Genomic DNA, 22,362 nt, shown 5'->3' on the forward strand with positions numbered 1-22,362 from the left:
GTCTGAGATAATTATTTCTTGTTCTGTAAGAATAAATATTGTTGCAATTAGGCTGGTGATAAAAGCATATGATAGTGGTTTTCACATGGGATGGATATATATTACTTCTGTAAATGTTGGAGTTTGTTGTTATAATCGGCATTGTTAGTATGAATAGTGTGACTAGCGTAAAGGAGGTAAGTTATTATTTTTACTTGGATTTGCACCAGTTTTTTGGTTCCTAAGGCCAGTGGGTAACTGCTGTCCTTTAGAAGCTTGAAAAAGCCATCCTAACAGGTATGCATGCGTGAATTAGCAGTTCTTGCATACTTTTTTGGCAAATAAGATTTAGTCTTCTGTTACTGGATTCACAATCTACTGTTTTATTCTTTTTTAAAGAATACTTACAGTATAAGGTCCTAAAATGATTTGGGGGTTTAATGATAGGAGTAAGAGAGGAAACGGGTGGAGAGTCACGACGTGTAAACGATGGCTTAATATCATTGATATGATGCGTGTATTTGCCTCCTTCAGCTTTTCGGTCTCCGGTCCACGTAGACACCGCCTTTAGGGTCGTTTTCCTCCATAAAACCCTTTACGACCTCCCCCCCCCCGCCCCATGTAACGTCCTCTTCCGCGAGGTGGATGCGCGCCGCCCAGCCTCGCCCTCTCGGCCCCTGGAGGGCAGCACCGGCCGCCCTGCTCGCGGACAGGCCGCGTCCTCCCCCCGGTCCTGGGGTTCTGCAGAGCCCGCCCCTCTCCGGAGACCCCCTCCCTCCCTCCCTCCCCGCTCCTCTGTCCTTGCGTCTCCTCAGGCCGGTCCTTCTGCTCCTCCGGCCTCCCCTTTGTGGTCAGCCCTTCCCCTCACCCGGCGTGTGGGGCGGGGAGTGACCTGGGCCAGGCGCGTGACACCCCAGTGTTCTTCCGTCTGAAATTCCACCCGCTGGAAAATGTGTAGTTGGCGGAAAAGTAATCAATAGTCAATCTAAGAAAGAAGTGAAAAATTTATTTTTGCCAACCTGAGGATTTTAACCCCGGAGACAGTCCCTTGGAGAGCTGTGAGAATTGTGCTGAAGAGGGAAGCGGGGAGGCTGGTGTATAGCTGATGCTGGCGGAGGGGTACAGGGAGTCAGGCACACATCTTGGAAGAAGGTAACTGCCGTTCTTGAGGAACACATAGCTTAGTTAATGGTTTCAGTGCTTTGCTCACTATGGTAAGATGTAAGAACCCAGGTTCATAAAAATTTTTCCTGAAAATGCTTGACTCTCTGAAGGCCGGTTCTGCCAGTTTTCCCAGAGCAGAGAGTGCCTCATCCTGCTCTCTGCCCTGAATTCCTGTCGGGGTGGCTGCAGGTCAGTGACCGCGGCGGCTGATGTCCTGAATCTTGTAGAACTGGATGGTGGGCAACAGTCTTTATTTTACAGTCCGTTCCCTTTCGGTCTTATTTTCATCCAACATTTGGGAGGCATTTTGTGACCTAGTCCCACAGTGCTAGGAATGCTCATTCCCAGGTCCAGTGAGCAACCTTGTCTTCTAAGGGTTCACCAGCCCATTGCTCTCTGGGCCTTTCAGGAGTAGGGTCTTGTTTTTTTTTTTTTGGCTGCGTGGCATGTGGGGTCTTAGTTCCCCAACCAGGGATTGAACACGCCCCCTGCATTGGGAGCTTGGAGTCTTAACCACTGGACCGCCAGGGAAGTCCCATCAATGCTCCTTTTTAAATGGATGATTCATTTTCTCAGTTTTTCCTGTTGATTGTGGTCTCCGTGATGAATGTAGCTTCCAATTAACTTGCAGGGCTTTAGATACTGGTTGGGTTTTGCTCAAGAGAAAAGCAGACCCATTATCACTTTGAAGGGGGTCAGGCAGTGCACATCAGGGGATAATTTCCTTGAGGGCTTTAACCACTTCAGAGGCTTTTTCTCTGTCTGGGTGGGATATGCCTCCACCCATCCACAAACACAAGCAGATACCTGAAATTTCCTGTGGCTCGAGGCATTTTGATGCTGCAGAAATGTGTCTCAGGGGGCTCCCAGGAGCTCTGGTTCTTTACGTCTCAGCACAGAAAGAATTCAGTGAGAGGCAAAGTGATAGATAAGGACGTTGGTGAGGCTTCCAGGCGGGCGAGAGGGTGCCTCCCCGGGAACTTAGCTACAGTTTTATATAATCAAGGGAAAACTCCTCCACGCCCAGAGGGGCAGTTTTCTTGTCCCTACGTGGTCAAGCCGGGACTGTCGTGGAGCAACAGAAATGAGCAAAAAGGTGGTAACATATACTAAAACATGATAAGTCATCTCAGCTTTCAGCATAATATCACCTTTCCCTTATATTTTGTTTTTAGTGTGTGCAGAGGAGTGTGTCCTAGGGGTCATCAACTTACTGAGCTCACTGGGCAGGATGTGGGTCTCAGGCCACCATTGTTTTATTGTCTGCGGGCGTGTCTCAGGCTTCTGTTGCTTGGTTTTATTGCTAAGCAAGCCTGCTCTCTTGAGTGATCATTAACTTGCAGGGGTCTCCCGTGCTTTCTACTTATGATTCCCTGGTGGGATGAACTGTTTAATCACCTACTTTGTCCCTTTACTCTGCCCCTATCATTCCCCTCTCCAGGTGTTTACCCTTTTATGCTTAAAATGGAGGCAAGGAGCGAGGAACCTATCATTAACTGTTCCTGCTGAGATGGGACCTAGGCCTGCCTGGGAGGAATAAAGCTCCTGGCTGACTGTCCGTTCTTGTTGGGAGGACTGCGAGTCAGTGTCACTCTGGTTAGCATCATCCTTTTAGCCCTCTTGGATGTTAAGCGTCAGAGGATGCGTCTACAAAAGACATAAATAGAGCAGTAAGCATTCGAAGAGTCATTAAAAGTGATTGTAGCCATAAGTTTGAAGATTCAAACCATTTTTCCCAAACAGTTTCCAAATCTGGAAGAGGATCACTTAAGGCCTCAATCTGTTTGTTTTCAGCTAGGCTCGGAACCTCGGTGTTTCGTACTTCAGGCTCTGTTGAGTCTTTTATCTCAGTTATAGATTTAAGCTTGTTTTTTGTTAATGTCATTTGGTGATAAGGGTGGCTTCCTTGTCCCTCGAGAGACAGGGTGGCCCCTAATTTAGTTAGTAAGTCCCTTGCATTAAAGAGAGGACAATCAGGCACAAATGGAAAGCAGTGTAGAAACGACTGGCCATTGCTGTTGCACAAAAGGGGTTCCTGGAAAGTGTGCCCCTGTCTCCTTCCCGACATTCCCATTACATATTTCTTATGCTTGTTAAGGCTTCTAATCCTCTGGCTTAAGACTGAAAGGGTTGCACCGGTGTCTATGAGAAATTCTATGATGGCCCACCACTTAGTGACCTCCCAAGGCTCGACACTAGTTATGTACATGGTGTCTGTAGGCAGAGCCACTTTCAGCCTCGAGCGCCCTCAGTGTTCTGACTGTGAAACCATCAGAGGCCCCAGTCGCTCTCTGGTGTCTGCGGCATTCCCTCCTCCAGTGCCCTCGCTGTTTGTAAAGGGCACGTGTCACAGTCCTTCCTCCAGTGTCCCTTTGGTGCACACAGGGCACACTGGTCCTGTCTGGGTACCCATGGGCCTTGTGGTCCCCCACAGCCAGATTGGCCCGGAAAGCCCGGCCTCCCCTTCGGTGGGCTCTGAGTGGACAAAGCCACTACCATCGTTTGGGCCTTTTGTATATATTTCTCTGAGTGCATTCAGCCTTTTCGGCCAAATTCCTATTATTGAAAACTGAATAAGCTAATTGGAGCAAATCACTCATAGGGGTCTGAGGGTCAGCAGTCGCTTTTTGAATCTTGCACCTGATGTCTGGGGCAGACTGGGCTATGAAATGTATAGCCAAAAGGGCCTGTGCCTTGGGGGAGGAGGGATCCACATTTATATACTTTTTAAAATCTTCTATTAACTTTTCTTGAAATACTATCAGACTTCCATCTGACCCCTGTTGGACTTCTTTCACTTTTTCATAATTGACAGGTTTCACTGTAAATTTTTTCATAGCCTCTATTGAACAATCATATGGTCTCATCTGTCCCTATCAGTAGAATTTACCTGATAATGCATCATACATCTGCCTCGGGGACAGCGTTGTTCCCCACCCGGTGTAGTGACTGGCCCTGTTGGGCTCTGGCTGCCAATATTATACGCTGTTTTTCCTCTGGGGTGCAGCACGGGATAGTAAAATCTGCAAAGCCCCCCCAAGTGAGATCAAAAGATCGCATTAACCGGGTAAACTCCTTCGTGAAAAGTTCAGGGTCCTCAGAAAAACTTCCCAGTTTATCTTCTGCCAGACTTAGATCAGACATTGAGCAAGGCACACGGACTTCTATTTTTCCTTGATTTCCATCAGGAACTTTCTCTCAGAGGCAGAACGGTAGGGGCAGTTGGTTGGTGACTTACGCCACTGCGGTTGCTAGCTGGTCCAAGACTGGGCCCCTTGGGGTACAGAGGAGGAGCTCCTGAATATGGTGGGGGCCTCTCTCTCCTCACCCTTGGGTGCACTTTCCCCTGGGATAAGGGCCTCAGCTGGAGCAGGGGCTCCTGCCTGTGAGATAGCCCTTGTTGGAGCAGCCACTTCCATGGCTATAGCACCTTCCACCGGAGCAACAGTTAGCTATCCAGAAGTTTCCTTCCTTTGTCAAAATCCACCATGCAATTTAATCAAGATTTGTACTTTAGATGTATCCCTTCCAAAGTAGTCTCCCAACCTGGTGTTAATGGCCAAGAAACTGTCCCAAAGGCATAGTACAGAAGGTGTCCCCAGTGGTGTTAACAGTGAGTGGGAACTGGTCTGACTGTAAATTGGAAATGAAGGGTCAGCACCTGTAAGGGGCGTAGTGGGGGAAGACCGACATCAGGGCACTCCTCTGCTGGGCACTTCTAGTAACTGGGGGAAAAGTACCTGAAGTCTTGGAAGTGGATTCCCTTCAGTTTCCTTGTATGCATGACGTGCTTAAGAATACCTGTTAAGAGGCCTTTTATCTAGGACAGACACAGTCCTCCTGGCATCCACGGCCCCTCTAGGACCCGACCCCCCTCCTTCTTATCTTACCACTGCCCCTTTGTGGTCGCCAGCCGAAACCACTGAAATGTGTCTTGGGGGTGCTCTGAGGAGCTCGTTCTTCAGCGAGAGGCGAAGTGATCTATTAGACTAGGACGCTTGTGAGGCTGGCGGGTGGGCGAGAGGGTGCTGCCCCGAGAACTTAGTGGGCTCCTGTTTTATAATCAAAGGAAAAGTGGGGAGGAGGAGAGGACCACCTCCTTCCTCATTCTTGAGCAGACACTCAAGCTTCCATCATCAGCTCCGCCTCCACATCGGGTGGGGGATTCTTCTTGTCCCTGCATGGCCAAACTGGGACTGTCGTGGAGCAATGGAAAGGAGGAACAAAGGTGGAAACATTACTAAACTATGATAAACCATCTCAGGTTTCAGCATAATGTCACCTTTTCCTTATGTACTTGTTTTTAGTGTACGCAGAGGAGCGTGTCTAGGAATCATCAACTTACTGAGCTCACTGGGCAGATGTGGGTCTCATGCCACCATTGTTTTATTGTTCAGGGGCGTGTCTCAGGCTTCTGTTGCTTGGTTTTGTGGATAAGCGAACCTGCTTTCTTGAGTGATCATTAACTTACAGGGGTCTGCCATGCTTTTTTCTTTACTTGCAGTCCCCTAGTGGGATTAACTATTCAGTCGCCTACTTTGTCCCTTTACTCTGTCCCTATCAACTTGAGTAAAGTCTATTTGCCAGTCCTTGGTGGCTCGTGGAGTCCTGTGTTGGGTCCCCATCTGGGGAGATCTGACAGCAGTATTTGGGTTATTTTTAGCACAAATCACGTAATTTTCAGTGACTTCCCGGATAGCCCTTTGTAGGTTAGGCCCCGTTATATATTTTTGACTCCATCGTAAGGTGGCATCTCCCCCGTGGTGGGTACTATTACGAACGTGCTGCAGCACAGTGTCCACGAATGCCTCAGAAATCAAGTCAGTTCCATGTGCACTACATTTCTAACCAGGCAAGGTGTGATCAGGAGTGACTCCCCGGCCCTCTCCTTGTCCTTTTCTGAATATTCCGGCTGGTTTTTTGACAAGCCAGTCTGCGGGAGAAGGGACCCTATGATGGCTTGGTAATTGCCTGCCTTTGCTATTTTCTTTGCAGCTTGGTCAGCTTAACCAGTTGCCTTTTGTTATATGAGTCTCACCCTTCTGGTGGCCTGGGCAGTGCATTAGGGCCACTTGTGAGGGCTTGTGGACTGCTTCTAATAGGGACAATATTTCAGAAGCACATTTTATGTCTTTATCGTTTGAAGGGAGGAGCCCCCTTTCTTTCCAGGTCGCGCCGTGAGCATATGCACCACGGAGAATGCATGGTGAGAGGGCTCTTGTCAGAGTAATGATTTCTCCTTCTGAGCTGAGCTCCTGGGGGCGGGGCTTTTGCTTCAGCAGTCCTTTCAAGGGTTACCACCACATACCCAGCACATCAACTGCCTTGGTCCCTGATGCTGCTTCTAACTGTGAACAGTTCCGTACCTGCCTCAGCCAGGGGTTGTCTGATCAGTCTGGTCTGCTAGAGCACACCAGCTCCACGACGTGCAGGCAGCTGTGCTCTGGGGACTGTGCAGCAGCGGCCCGGAGCAATGGTGGCTGGCTTGAGGGCTGAAGTGACCTGAAATGTTACATTGGGATTGTCTAAGAGAATGGCCTGGTACTTCCCCATTCTCCCAGAAGCTAGCCAGTAGCCCCCCTTTTTGTTCCAGTAAAGAAAGGACATGGTGAGAGACATACACAGTGCCGGGGCTGCCCAGGGCAAACTCAGCCTCCAGAAGTCTGTCGCAAGGAGCTGCTATAGCTCAAAGCAAGGTCTTGAGAATTAGGCAACAGGTCGAAGGACATTCCCCAGAATTTGAATTAACACCCCGAGATTTGTCTCTCATGGACATATAATCTGAAAGGTTTCTTTCAGTCTGGTTGTCCCAAAGCCGGAGCTGAGACTTTGGTTTTATTGTTTCAAAGGCTGTTTGGCACTCTTTAGTCCAAGTAAGGGGCCCAGAATCATGTCCCTTTAAAGCCTATAGAGGGGCTTTGCTCTGAGCCTGTAGGTCGGGATCCAGATCCGACAGAGTCCTGCCATTCCCAGAAACGCCCTCAGTTATCTGCAACTCTTGGGTGTTCCCAAGCCTGCAACTGCCCGTTTTCTATCAAGCAAAAGACCCCACTGCCCTTGGGAAAGGATAAAACCCAGCTACATGACTTGTTGCTTACATACTTGAGCCTTTTTCTGGGAGACCTTACATCTACAGTTGGCCAAATAGCTCAGGGTTCTGATGGTATTTTGTAGACACATCATTTGCAGGGCTCGCTATGAGCAAATGGTCCACATTTTGGAGGAAGAGTCCTTCATCCAGTATTAAGTCTCTAAGGTCCCTGGCCAACATTTCCCCAAACAAGGTAGGGGAATCCTTAAATCCTTGCGGCAGGACCATCCCACCTGTCTTTCTGGGTCCTGCCATTCAAAAGCAAACAGCGGCTGTGATTCTTCTGCAATAGGAATGCAGAAAAAAAGCATCCTTCAAGTCAAAAACAGAGCCAGCTGTTTGCTCCTGGAATAGTTGTGAGCAGAGTGTATGGATTAGGTACCACAGGGTGCAAATCTTGGATTTTTTCATTAATAGCCCTCAAGTCTGGGACAAAGAGATACTCTGTTGAGTTTGGCTGTTTGACTAGGAGGATAGGGATTTTATATGGGGACCTGCAAGGTTTAAACTGATTAAACCAACTTTTTGAGAATTGGCTAAATTCCCTTTTGGGCCTCTTGGCTCAGAGGGTATTGTTTTCGATTAGGTGTCCCAGCGCATCCCTTTTTTTTTTTTTGCCGCGCTGTGCGGCTTGCAGGATCGGGATCTTAGTTCCCCGACCAGAAATCGAACCCGGGCTACCGCAATGAAAGCGCCGAGCCCTAACCATTGGACCACCAGGGAATTCCCTCCAGAGTCCCTTTTTAACATGATTTGTATTGGCCATGCATTTCTGGCCTTCCCTGGGGTGCCAACAACCCACACTTCTGCCTTACCTTTTCACAGACCTGGAGCGGGGGGAATGGGGGTGCAGTGGGTGAGAGCTCAGTCTCCTTTGCTGGGGTGTCCATGAGCGCCATCTTTAGGCTTACAGTGTGCTCCTGTGGGACCCTGATGCCAAGCTGTTCTGGCGAAAAAGTTGCTTGAGTGCTTAATTTACAAAAGAGGGACTGATTAGACATACCGGCATATATAAGGAACTGTGTTTCAGGTTGAGGTCCCCTAATTGGCATCCTAGAGGTTACAGGAAAGAAAGACTTCATCCTTCTCCAGAAACTCCTGTGACTGGGAGGGACTGAGATGTTTTCTGTGCCACCGTGCTGTATATCACAGAGTATGTTGCACCCGTATCTATCAGAAAGTCAATCAACTTGTCCCCCACTGTCAAAGTTACCCGGGGCTCCTGTGGGGAAATTGGAATTGGACGCCTCAAGTCCAAGGGAGCCCCTGGGCCGCTGTATTCATCTTCAGAGCGTTGCTCTCTCTACCACAGGAGAGGCTCCCGTCTTTCTTTTGTTGTTTTCCTTCTTATTCCTTAGCTGAGCGCAGTCTTTTCCAGCACCCTTCCTCCTTCCAGTAAGCACACTGTTCCCTCCCCAGTGGGCTCACCTCTCTCCAGGCTGCTCGCCTTCCGGGAATCCAGTGCCCCCCCCCCAGATCGGTGGCGTTACGTCTTGCAAAGAGCTCCTTTCGTTGTTCCCTGTTGTTGAACACTTCAAAAACAACATCTACCAGTTGAGAAGGGTTCATTCCAAATGCACCATCTAACTTTGTAATTTTCTTCTTATATCTGGGGCGCTTTGCCCAATGAAGGTCATATTTACCATTCCCATATTTTTGGGGGCCTCAGGGTCTGCATCAGTATAGTGCCTATAAGCTTGATAAATTCTTTCTAGAAACTCTGATGGATCCTCATTGGGTTTTGGTGTATCTCTTGAATTTTGTTTAAGCTCTTTTGCCTCACTACTCCCTGAGTAGCGACCCGCTACTGAGTACTGACCCGCTGAGATACACTTCCTCTAATGCTCCAGGTGCGGCACATCTCCATTATTAGGTTCCCAGTCAGGCTCAGCAGTAGGACCTGCCGGATTTGCTTCTGGAGTTCCACCTGGTCCGCTAGATGGAGCTCGTGCACCTCCTCTCCAGTCTTGTCAATGAGCACCCTCCTTTCATCCCCAGTAAGCATCATATTCGTAAGGGTGTGAATATCCGCCCAAGAGGGACATTCAGTGACAAAGATAGAAGTTCAGTCATGTGGACTTATGTAGGTTATGGTTTTTCCGGTTAAATAAATCAAATTGAGAATGGACTGTGCCTCCATAGAAACCCAGCTGATTGGCCATCTGCATTAAGGCCTCCTACAGGCTATCGGTGCAAGGGGAACTGCCTGCTCCAGAAGTGGCTCCTGGTCAAATGGGTGCCCTCTTGGGTCACAGATGGTGATACAAACTAGGCCTCTGTGCCCCAGAGGTTAACATAGAAACTTCTAATTGATCCCCATAAGTAGGGGAAACAGGAGGTGGTGAAAGGAGTGAATATGTTGGTGGCGTGGGGGCCGTCGGAACAACCCCTGGTGCAGCCTGCTTGGCTGAAATATGAAATGACATGTTCCCAGCCTCATTTTCTCCCTCTCCCTCTCGTAGCACAGATTTCCCCCTGGTTTTCCTTTCAGACCACCACACCATAATGCAGCAGCCGTCTGACTTCTCTTCCTCCTGATGCAATAGCAGACATGCGTCTACACATGGAATCTCAGCATGTTCACCTGCTCAATTCTAACTGCAAGATTGTATCAGTGAGCCAGCCATTCAGGGCCCACTGCTCTTCTGATCCTAACATATACTGGGGCCACACACTATACAATAGAATATCATCTCGTTTTAGTCATAGGCCCACAACTATACTTTGCCCATTCATTTAAGATACGCCCCAAAGGGCTTTCCTTAGGGACAGATATATTTATAAGTTCAAGAGCAACAAAACACAAAGGGCACAGACAAATTCCATCGTGAATGAATGCAAAACAAAAGCAGACAAACTGGTTCACAGAGTTCCAACAAAAATTCCCCTCTCCAACAGGGTACCCCAGTCAAATGCAAAACAAATTGGCTTTTCCCTTACAGGAAAGGCGGAAATTGAGAGGGTGGTATGTTCCCAGTTGTACACATCAGACATACCTACTGTCTGGAGCCCCTCCCGTCGATTCCATCTGTATGGAGCTCCCAGATGTCACTTCCTTGCTCCCACTGCTAAGTGCTGGGGCATCTGGTGCCGCTTCAGGGAATTTTAAAGGGAAGATCCTCAGGACAAGTGGTCCCAGCAGCTGCTAGGGCCTTACCTGAAAATTCCCCAACCGGGGCTGACCACAAGCAGCAAGGATCCTGGCCGGGCCCTGAGGCAGCGGTGACCCTCTCCCCCATCTGCGCCTTTGCGACCTAATGGCCGCTGTCTGCGGGACCTGGCCCCTTGCCATTGGGCGGCCAGAGGAGCTGGAGGACCAGTGGGCAGGGTCTGGGGACCTGGCCCTGAGGGAGCTGCCAACCTGGTTCTGGGCGAGTGCTCCGGGGCAGGGTAACTGGCCCCCTGCAGGGACCCCTTTCTGTTAGCCAGGCCTGGACCTCAGAGGGTGAAAGTTGTGCCTTGGCACCTTCCCCTTTCTTGTCAGGACAGAGAGTAACGTTTGTTTGGTGGAGGTTTACAGGAACATCTTTACCTGACCATGACCTGACCTCAAGTACAAAGGATCTGCCACCAAGAAGTCTGCAACAACTAACCACACCCCTCCCCCACCGTTCCTATAAGAGGGCTTTCCTGGAAGCTTTCAGGGAGTTTGGGGTTTTTAAGGCAGGAGCCACCCATCTCCTTGCATGGCCCTGCGGCAAACTTTCTCTGTTCCAAACCCCAACATCTTGGTATTGTTTGGCCTCACTGTGCGTCTAGCACACGGACTTGCGTTTTGGTAACAGTACTAAGTGGAGTAAATCAGACAGAGATAGACACATATGATATCACTTATATGTGGAATCTAAAAAAATGGTACAAATGAACTTATTTACAAAGCAGAACTAGACTCACAGACATTGAAAACAAACTTACGGTTCCCAAAGGTGGAAGGAGGGGGAGGGATAAATTACGAGTTTGGGATAAACAGATACACACTACTACATATAGAGTAATTAAACAACAAGGAACTGCTGTGTAGCACAGGGAACTATATTCAGTATCTTATAATAACCTACAATGGAAAATAATCTGAAAAAGAAAACATAGGGACTTCCCTGGTGGTGCAGTGGTTAAGAATCTGCCTGCCAATGCAGGGGACACGGGTTTGAGCCCTGGTCCGGGAAGATCCCACGTGCTCCGGAGCAGCTAGGCCTGTGCGCCACAACTACTGAGCCTGCGCTCTAGAGCCCGTGCTCTGCAACAAGAGAAGCTACCGCAATGAGAAGCCCGTGTACTGCAATGAAGACCCAATGCAGCCATAAATAAATGAATGAATAAAATATATATTCAATATATATATACTTCAGTTAAAAAAGCGATAAGCTACACTATTTGATCTTCAAAGATCTGTCATGCACTGGACAAAAAAAAAGTAGGAACTTACTTGTTGGGCTGTGTGTGGGAGTTACTGTCCTGAGCCCCTCCTGGGACAGTGGGCAGCAGAGGACTGTCTGTTCCACATGCTGAGGGCTTCCCTGTGTGTGTGGTTGTGACTCAGGAAGGGGGTGTGTCAATTCTAAGCATTAAACAGCCTGTTTTCCACTTTCAGGTCCAGTGACCTCTAAAGACTCTTGTCTGAGAAAGAAGCCCTGAAGAGGAGGGAGAGGAAAGAACTGGAGTCAGGAATGACTCTTTCTCAGGTAAAGTCATTTTCTCAGCTGATTTTTCTGTCTGTCCTTCCTGAAATGCCCTTCTTTGGACTCGCTAATCTCTGACTCGGAAGTAGCCTGCCTGACACCTGTACATTCACATTCACCTGGGTCCTTCCCTCAGGGCCTGACATCTCCACTTAGATCCCATTTCCCCATGACCCAGTGACCTGGGACTTGTGAAGAGGCTCCACTGGGCCTAGTCCTGGGCAGGGCTTCACACCCATGGACTGGAGACGTGGTGTCAGTGCTACTGGGCAGCAGGGATTGCTTAGGGCCCCATCTCACTGCACTGTCCGCTCTCTGAAAACCAGGATAAAGAAGCTGCACATGCAAGTCAGGTAATAATATGCACTTATGCCTGGTAAATTGTAGGAAACAGACTACAGCAAATAACGTTCTGACTTTTCAGGCTGCATTAGAAGCAAAATGGATGTGTCACTGATTTAAAAATCGTAATGATTGGGAATGGAATGGGAAGTTCAGAGATAGAGGGCGTTTCATTCTATTATTGCTTTTAAACTTTGAAATCAGCCTAAATCTCTGACACGTGAAGATTCTTAACCCATTTTCATCATCTCTGGTCCTTGGAGGTTACTTTTCACTGTTGGTTGCCTCCTCTGACACATAGAAGTTTCTCATTCTGATGCAGGTAAGGTTCCAGGCTTTACACTTTTGCTGGCAGATACCCGGTTTCCCAGCACCATTTGTTACTGAGACTGTCCTTTTTCTATTGCGTGGTCTTGGCACCCTTGAAAATGCGTTCTACGTCTATGCAAAATTAATTCTGAGTGTTCTCTTCTGTTACGTTACATATCTGTGTTTATGCCAGTACCACACCATCTTATTTCGTGATATGTTTTTCGCATGGACTTTTGGTATCCCGCAACTTTTCTAGAGGTCTTTTAAAATTTTATTTATTTTATTTTTGGTTGCATTGAGTCTTCCTTGCTGCACGCAGGCATTCTCTAGTTGCGGCGAGCAGGCGCTACTCTGTTGCAGTGCGCGGGCTTCTCATTGTGGTGGCTTCTCTTGTTGCAGAGCATAGGCACTAGGGCGCACAGGCTTCAGTAGTTGTGGCACACGGGTTTATTTGCTCTGCGGCATGTGGGATCTCCCCAGACCAGGGCTCAAACCTGTGTCCCCTGCATTGGCAGGCGGATTCTCAACCACTGTGCCACCAGGGAAGCCCTAGAGTTGTTTTTTGATGTAGCAGTTTCCTTGTGGAATCTTTACTGTTTTTACATATAAAAGTTATCATCTACGAAAAAAAGATAATTTTACTTTTTTCAATTTGGGTAACTTTCTTTTTCTTGTCTAATTTCTCTGGTGAGGGCTTTCTGTACTTTGCTGGACAGTAGTGCAGAGAGCGTGTATCCTTGCCTTCTTCCTGATCTGAGAAGGAAAGCTTTCTAGCTGAGTGTTTATATCTCTCTTTTTTTTTCTTTTTGGCTTTGTGTTGGGATCTTAGTTCCCTGACCAGGGATTGAACCTGGGCCACGACAGTGAAAGTGCCGAGTCCTAACCACTGGACCGCCAGGGAATTCCCAGTTTTTATATCTTGAAACATAGTTGAATTTTGTGAAACGCATTTTTCTGCATCGAGACGATCATGTGTTTTTTCCTTTATTCTGTTAATGTGGTGTATCACATTAATCGATTTTTTTTATAGTAATAAAGTCCACTTGGTCATGATGTAAAGTCATTTTAATGTGCTGTTGAATTTGGTTTGGTACTATTTTGTTGAGGATTTTTGCTTCAGTATTCATCGGGGATATTGGTTTGTACTTTTCTTTGCTTCATGTGTCTTTCTCTGGGCTTGGTATAGAATCAGACAGGCTCCATAGACTGAGTTTGCCAGCGTTCCCTCTACAGCTCTTCAGAAGTTTTTTTTTATTCAGGATTAGAGGTTATTCTTCTGTAAAGGTTTGGTAGAATTATGCAGTGAAGTGATCTGGTTTTGGCTTTTTCCTTGTTTGAGATTTCTGATTGCTGCTTGAACCTCTCTAGTTATAATTCTTTTCAATTTTTTTATTAAAGATAAGAGCATAGTAGGTTGTATGTTTCATGAATTTACCTGTATCTTCTAGATTATGTAATTTGTAAGCATTATTGTTCACAGGACCCCTTACAGTTTTAAAAAACATTTCTGTGACAGCAGTTGAAATCTCTCCTCTTTCATGTTTTTAGTTACCTAAATCTTGTTTTTTCTTACTCTAGCCAAGGTTTTGTAAATTTAATTTCTTCAAAACACCAACTCATAGTTTTTACTTTTATATTGACTTTTATATTTTATATTCATTATAGTACATTTATCTCTGGTCTAATCTTTTTTATTTACCTCTTTCCTTACGTTAAATTTTAGTTTATTCTTCTTCTCTACTTACTTTAGTAAAAATAGATTTCTGATTTGACTTCCGTTAGTACAGCTTTCACTATGTTTTATGAATTTTTGTATGTTTTCATTTTCATCCAGATATTTTAAAAGTTCCTTTGTGATTTCTTCTTTGACCCATTGGTTATTTATGAATATGTTGTTTTATTTCCACATTTTGGGGATTTTTCTGTTTTCATTCTGCTGTTTATTTCTAATTTCATTGCTTTGTAGTTTGAGAAAATTTTAAGAAGACTGAGAGCATAATGAACTAAGATTTCTTTTATGTCCTAATGTGGTCTCTCATTGAGAATATTTTATTTGTTCTTGAGTAGTGTGTGTTTTCTGGTTTTGTTAGGTGATTTGTACATGTCTGTTAGGTCCCGTCGGTCTATTGTCTTGTTCAAGTCCTCTGTTTCTTTACTGATGTTCTCTTTGGTTCCATCCATCCAAAAAACTGGGGTATTAAAATCTCATACTATTACTGTGCTGCTATTTCTCTTTGTTTCTGTTAATGTTTCCTTCATTTTGGGGGGGAGCTCTAATGTTAGATGTATATCTTCTTGGTGAATTGATCCTTTTAACAGTATATATTGTCCTTCATCTCTTGTATCAGCTTTTGTCTTTATATTGTGTGACACTGTGTAGTCACCTCGGGTCTCTTTAGGATGGAATGTCTTTTTCCACCCTTTCACTCTTGGCCTTTCCATGGCTGTAGATTTGTGATTGTTAATAGTTCCAGCTCTCTGACACACTCTCTGTAGGCACACTGTACAGTGGTAAAAGGCAGGAGCCCTGGCCAGCACCCTTCACTGCAACTTCAGAGGGAATGCATCCAGTGTTTTCTTCTGATTATGATGTTTGTTTGGTGAAATGTTCTTGCTTCATAACAATATCTTTTTTTCTATATTTTTTGTCATGATTTTTAATTCTCCAGGAAGTTTTAAACTTTATTATTGTGATAAATCTTTTTCTTAATATGTTAAATTAATGTATAATAGTAATAACTTCTAATTTTGAGTCAGTGTTTTATAAGTGGAATACACAAACTCTGTTTTGCATTTTTTAATACCTAGCTCTTTTAATTTTGGTGGATAAAACTTTTTATTTTTGAATATAGGTATTATACAGAGATAGGAAAGTTTTGTATTTTTCTCTGTATGTTTGTAACATTTTTCTTTTACTAGACCAGTATAAAAATAATGTTGACAAACTAAGTGCAGGTAATTCTTGTTGTTCAAAAATGCTGAAATAAATGTGGATGAAAATGGTAATGGAAAATGTTATCCAAAAATATGTCACTAGACAACTCCTATCTTTTGTTTTTTCTTTGGCCAAGCCAAGCGTCTTGTGGGATCTTAGTTCCCTGACCAGGGATTGAACCTGGGGCTGCAGCAGTAAAATCACCTCCCTGGGCCCACAAGTTCCTATAAAGCCCCAATGTATAAGGGGACAGTGGCCTTAGGTGGGGAGACCTCGTCTAACCCCAGCTTGAAAAAGTGAGTCTGAATCTAGTTCAGATGCTCTAAGTCCTCCAGAAAGAGCAGTTTAATAAAAGGCTTTGGGTTAAGCTTTCAGAAGAGAGCTGGATATTCCATTTAATCAATAAACATTAGTTAAAAATCAGGAACAACTGAAAACTGTTCAGTGAGATAGACAAACAGCTTACTTTTTTGGAAGCTTATCATTGTTTTCAGCCTGTCCTCCCAATCTGCTGAGGCCCAAGGCATCTTGAGATTAGTTTTCTGTCTCTGACATACCAGCTAGGAGGAAGCAGAGTGGTCGAAATATTGAGAGAAAATCAACACGGCCAAGTTAGGTGGTTCTGTAACAGGTGGAGGAGTATCTGCAGGGAGAGTGAAGAAAAGTGTCAAGGCGAACTTTCTGACCAGACAACAAACAAACACACAAAAATGCTCCAGAGGCAGTAAGGCCTGGACATCCAGGGGAGGCTGAGTTACTCAAGGCAGACGATCGTTGCCCGCCCTGTTCTCTGGGTCATGTGAGGACCCACTGAGAACCACACAGAAGGTGCACACAGAGCCGATTCACCACATTTGTCTTTGATTATGTCTGGTTCCCTTGACAACACTGACACATCTAATGTCACTCACTTCACAAACATCTCGTTGCAATTTCGTGTTCACTTCCTCAGATACGACGAGGTCTTCTCTGGCCGTGTACAGACCTTTCTCCCGCTCTGTCACGTGAGTACAGAAGGCTGCCAGGCGCCCAGCTCCTTCGTCTGGCTCTGCTCTCGACTGCTTGTCTGAGATTTCCCGGAGCTCGGGCACTCCAGCCAGGTCTTCCTCGTGAGAACCATCAGAAGATCTCTAATGGAAAGAATCCTTAAACGGCCTTGTTTGGTGAGGGGCAAAATAAAGCACTTCCAGGAAATTGCTAAGATCAAAACTGCCTTCTGCCCGCTGTGGGCTCACACGACTGTCATGGCCGCTCAGGTCTAGGCGGTGTGTTGGTGACAGACCTGCACAGACTGGACAGGTGAGATGAGAACCAAACAGGGAGACAAGGACTTGCCTTTCCATTCATGCTCGGGGTTTATGTCAAGCACCCCCGTCTGTTAATGTCTTCTCCTGGTTTTCCTGCTCTTTAAGAATCATTAGCTAAGGGCCTTTCCTGGTGCTCCAGTGGATAACACTGGCACTCCCAATGCGGGGGGCCCGGGTTTGATCCCTGGTCGGGGAACTAGATCCCACACGCTGTGCAGTGTGGCCAGTGAGTCAAGTTAGAGAAATTCCCCCTCAAATGTACTAAAATTACATTAACTCTCATCATAAATTTCAAGCAAGGTATGAGAACCCTGAACTGGTCAACCCCAGTCCGCTTAGTGGGAAGATGTCGAAAATGTGTTTAAAAGCAGGCAGAGTGGATCATCTTTTGAGTTTAAAGACAGTAACCTGGAGCCCAATCATGACCAGAAGCAAATGTTAACGCAGTAAGAACTCCACTAACCCTGGTGGTGTTCCTTTCCGCTTTCAGTTCAGCGATTTCTTTTTCTCTTTCAAGGAGCTGCTCTCTGCATATGTTTAGTTCTTTAGTTCTTAACTGCTGCAAAATCCTGGAAAACAGTTAAATAAATAGAAGTAGAAAATAGACCCTCAAGACTGTCCCCAGTCAATCCTCTCCGGTCTTCACACAAAGGCACCTTGCGCCTTTGTGGGAGGACCCCTCTGACCCTCCAGAGAAAGAGGGGGTCCACCCAAGACCCCCCCGGACCACCATAACTCAGACCAGCCTTCACCCCTCTGCCCCTGACCCTGGCATGCACACAGATCGGGGTGAGAAGGGAACGCAACCCCACTTTCTCAAGATCCAGGGAAGTCCAAGATATTTTTCTGAACATAAATCCTAACACTAAGGTGGATATATATATATATATATATATATATATATATATATATATATATATATATATATATATTTATTTATTTACTTACTTACTTACTTACTTACTTACTTACTTACTTACTTATTTATTTATTTATTTATTTATTTATTTATTTAATATTTATTTGGCTGCACCAGGTCTTAGTTGCAGCACGGGGGATCTTTGCTGTGGCATGGACATGACCAATGGTGCCCTTTTTGTAAAGGGGCCTTCAGGGACGCTGTGCTAGCACACCTTCTCTGCCTGAGCAGCCATTTATGATGAAGCTGAAGCCTCTTATTAGATTCTGAAAGAAGCTTGTCAGCAGCATCTGATAAGCATTTATTACATTTTCCATTCATTTTTTCTCTCTGCCTTACCTAAAATAGGAAAAACGAAAACTTCTAAACCTCAAGAACAAGTATGGCCATTATTTTAAAAGCACCAAGGAGCGACAACATTGAGTGGCTTGTGCCCTGGTTCCCTAGGCTGTCAGCTTTCAAGTGAACCCAGAAAGGAGTCAGCATTCTGAACCACACACAACTGCCAGACTCTAAATGCATCTAAAATGCAAACACATTCGGTGCACAAATCCAGGGGTGCTGTATACATTACAGCAGTGGACTAGCGTAGACGTTGGCTAAACATCTGTAGTAATTATAATAACTATGAACCCAGCTCAATTCACCTCTTAACAGATTTCTAAACGATTTAGAGATTTAAGTACCTGATTATGTTGTATTTCTTGTAACTGCTGTTTTGCCTAAAATAGGAGAAACAACTTACAGACTTCAAGAACAAGTATGGTCCATGTTTTAAAAGCACCAAGGAGCGACGACGGGCGTGGCCTGTGCCCTGGCTCCGTGGGCTGTGGCCTCCCACTGCTATCTCTAGTGGACTCTGCACCATCACCAGAGCTGACCCACAGGTACAGAGAAGGGCAGCGACATGGTTCGTTACAAGGTCCCTCCCCACGGCTTCTGTTCAACAAAGGACCCAGGGGGCCTCAGGACTGTCACCAGCCATTACCGTCAGATGGACTCAGCGAGCAGATTTATATGCAGAAACAAGCGTATTTTAAAGGGCATCAGCCTATATACACATTGGTGGAGGAATTTCCCAGTGTGTAAACCAAAGATTGAGTCTGGATTAAGCCGCTTGTGGGCTCTTTGTCGTGGCACGCATGTGGGATCTAATTCCCTGACCAGGGATCAAACCCAGCCCCCTGCACTGGAAACGCAGAGTCTCACCCACTGGACCACCAGTGAAGTCCGTGGCTCTGCTCTCTTGACTGCTCATCTAGGATTTCCTGGAGCTCGAACACTTTAGCCAGGTCTTCCTTGTGGCTTAGGGAACAATCAGAAAGAGTCCTTAAACAGTCTTGTTTGGTGAGGGACGAAATAAAGCACTTCCAGGAAATCGGTAAGGTCAAAACTGCCTTCTGCACGCAGTGGGCTCACACTCACGGCCACTCAGGAGAGAGTCAAAGAGGGGTCAGAAACCACTGCCTCAGCCCAATGAGTCCACCACCCACCACAAGAATGGGACCACCAGAAATCATTCCCTCCCAAAGTGAGGGTAAAGCGAGGAAATGAGGTAAGGCTGGGAGGCAAAGTGGGAGACGTTAAATCCCCAAGGAACGCGAACTACACGGTGCTCATACCTTAAAGTGGTTTCTAAGTGGCGTATTGCTCTTTTAATTTTCTAACCAGTAAAAAAAAATGTAAATCACATTCAAAGTTGTTACGGTCAACATTGTTACGCATACGTTTTCTCCAGATAAGAACCATTTCCTTAGCAGAAATAAAACGGCTCCTGCCAGAATATGAGCATTTTGAGGATCTTTATACACCGGGCAAAATTGGTTCTCCAGAAGAGATAGCTACCAAATTGCTTAATAGTAGCGAACGCTGAGAGCTAGCCAGCAGAAGACAGGGCAAAAAGAAGGGCCTTCTTCTCTGAGAGAACAGCATATTTACAAAGAAGCTACAGGAAGACAAAACATCCCAGCTGAGGAACCCAGCATGGCTGGGGCAGGACAGAGAGGCTACTGGGGTCAACCCCTCCCTGAGTCAACCAGATGGAAGAAGACAGTCCAGATCTCACCAGCGGACCTCAAACTTGGCCTCCAAGACAGCGGAAAGGTGCCTCCCACAGGAGACTAGGCAGAGCTGTCTCCTAGGCTTCTGCCCAAGCAACTCCTCCCACGTAGGAAGAGAGACCCCTACCATGTACGAACAGCGATCCCTCCAATGTATGCCCAATGACCCCTCCCATGTACAGAAGAGCGACACCTCCAATGTACGCCCAGCGACCCCTCCAATGTACAAAAGAGCGACTCCTCCCATGTATCTGCAGTGACCGCTCCCACGTACGAACAGCGACCCCTCAAGTACGAAGAGCAACTCCTCCCATATACGGAGCGGCCCCTCCCATGTATGCCCAGCGACCCCTCCCATGTACTCCCAGCGACCCCTCCCATGTACAGAAGAGCGACCCCTCCAACGTACGCCCGGCGAACGCTCCCATGTACAGAAGAGCGAATCCTCCCATATACGAAGAGCAAATCCTCCCAGGTACGCCCAGCGATTCCTCCCACATAGGAAGAGCGACCCCTACCATGTAAGAAGAGTGACCCCTCCAATGTACGCTTAGCGACCCCTCATGTACGGAAGAGTGACCCCTCACATGTACGAAGAACGACTCCTCCCATGTACGCCCAGCGCCCCCTCCCATGTACAGAAGAGAGACTCATCCCATATACGAAGAGCAACTCCTCCCAAGTAAGCCGAGCAACTCTTCCCACGTACAGAAGAGCAACTCCTCCCAAGTACGAAGAGTGACCCCACCAATGTACGCCCAGCAACCCCTGCCATTTACGAAGAGCGACTCCTCGCATGTACCAACAGCAACCCCTCCCATGTACGAAGAGCGACCCCCTCCCATGTACAGAAGAGCGACTTCTACCATGTACGAAGAGCAAGTCCTCCCAGGTACACCCAGCGACTCCTCCCACATAGGAAGAGCGACCGCTACCATGTACGAAGAGCGACCCCTCCAATGTACGTCCAGCGACCCCTCCCATGTATAGAAGTGTGACCCCTTCCATGTACAAAGAGCGACCTCTCCCATGTACACCCAGCGACCCCTCCAATATACGCTTAGCGACCCCTCCCATGTATGGAAGAGTGACCCCTGCCATGTACAAAGAGCAACCCCTCCAATGTACGCCCAGCGACCCCTCCAATATACGCTTAGCGACCCCTCTCATGTACGGAAGAGCGAACCTCCCATGTATGGAAAAGTGACCCCTACCATGTACGAAGAGTGACCCCTGCAATGTACACCCAGTGGCCCCTCCCATGTACAGAAAAGCAACTCCTACCATGTACAGAAGAGTGACCCCTCCAATGTACGAAGAGCGATTCCTCCCAGGTATGGCCAGTGACTCCTCTCACATACGAAGAGCGACTCCTACCATGTACGAAGAGCGACCCCTCCCGTGTACGCTTAGCGAACCCTCCCATGTATGGAAGTGTGACCCCTCCCATGTACGCCCTGCGACTCCTCCCATGTACAAAGAGCGACCCCTCCATTGTACGCTTAGCGACCCGTCCCGTGTATGAAAGAGTGACCCCTCCCATGTACAAAAAGCGACCCCTCCAATGTACGCCCAGCGACCCCTCCAACGTACGCTTAGCAACCCCTCCCATGTACAGAAGTGACTCCTAACGTACAATGAGCGACCCCTCCAATGTATGCCCAGCGACCCCTCCCATTTATAGAAGAGCGACTCCTCCCATATACGAAGAGCAACTCCTCCCAGATACGCCCAGCGACTCCTCCCACGTACAGAAGAGCGACTCCTCCCAGGTACGCCCAGCAACTCCTCCCACGTAGGAAGAGGGACCCCTACCATGTACGAAGAGCGACGCCTCCAATGTATGTCCAGCGACCCCTCCCATGTACGAAGAGGGACTCCACCCATGTACGCCCTGCGACTCCTACCATGTATGAAGAGCGATCTCTCCAATATACGCCCAGCGACCCCTCCGATGTACGGAAGAGTGACCCATCCCATGTACAAAGAGCGACGCCTCCAATGTACACCCCGCGACCCCTACTATATATGCTTAGCGACCCCTCCCATGTATGGAAGAGTGACCCCTCCAATGTACGCCCAGCGACCCCTCCAATGTATGCTTAGCGACCCCTCTCATGTACGGAAGAGCGACCCTCCCATGTATGGAAGACTGACCCCTCCCATGTACAAAGAGTGGCCTCTCTCATGTACGCCCAGTGACCCCTCCAATGTACGCTTAGCGACCCCTGAAATGTACGGAAAAGTGGCTCCTCCCATGTACGAAGAGCGACCCCTCCGATGTACGCCCAGCGCCCCCTCCCATGTACAGAAGAGCGACTCCTCCCATGTACAGAAGAACGACTCCTCCCATATACGAAGAGCAACTCCTCCCACGTAGGAAGAGGGACCCCTACCATGTACGAACAGCGACCGTTCTGACTCACGAAGAGCAGCCGCTCCAATGTACGCCCAGCGACCCCTCCAATGTATGCTTAGTGACCCCTCCCGTGTACGGAAGAGTGACTCCTCCCATGTACAAAGAGCAATCCCTCCAATATACGCCCAGCGACCTCTCCGATGTACGGAAGAGTG

The 22,362-nt window shown here is 47.3% G+C and overlaps 1 long non-coding RNA gene across 2 annotated transcripts in view; it reads left to right on the forward strand.

Moving 5' to 3' along the window:
• LOC309794931 overlaps nucleotides 1-19,758 on the forward strand; it is a 37,211-nt gene extending 17,453 nt beyond the window's left edge. The window contains exons 2-4 of one of the 2 annotated variants that reach the window (XR_014292201.1): nucleotides 11,826-11,916; nucleotides 16,455-16,801; nucleotides 18,077-19,758. This is a non-coding gene — a long non-coding RNA (uncharacterized lncRNA). The remainder of the gene's footprint in view (nucleotides 1-11,825; nucleotides 11,917-16,454; nucleotides 16,802-18,076) is intronic. The other variant, XR_014292202.1, reaches the window with a different exon arrangement.
• The last annotated feature ends 2,604 nt before the right edge of the window (nucleotides 19,759-22,362 follow it).

The sequence above is a fragment of the Mesoplodon mirus genome (genome assembly GCF_964341445.2).
Source record: "Mesoplodon mirus genome assembly, chromosome: 19".
NCBI classification, from domain to species: domain Eukaryota; kingdom Metazoa; phylum Chordata; class Mammalia; order Artiodactyla; family Ziphiidae; genus Mesoplodon; species Mesoplodon mirus.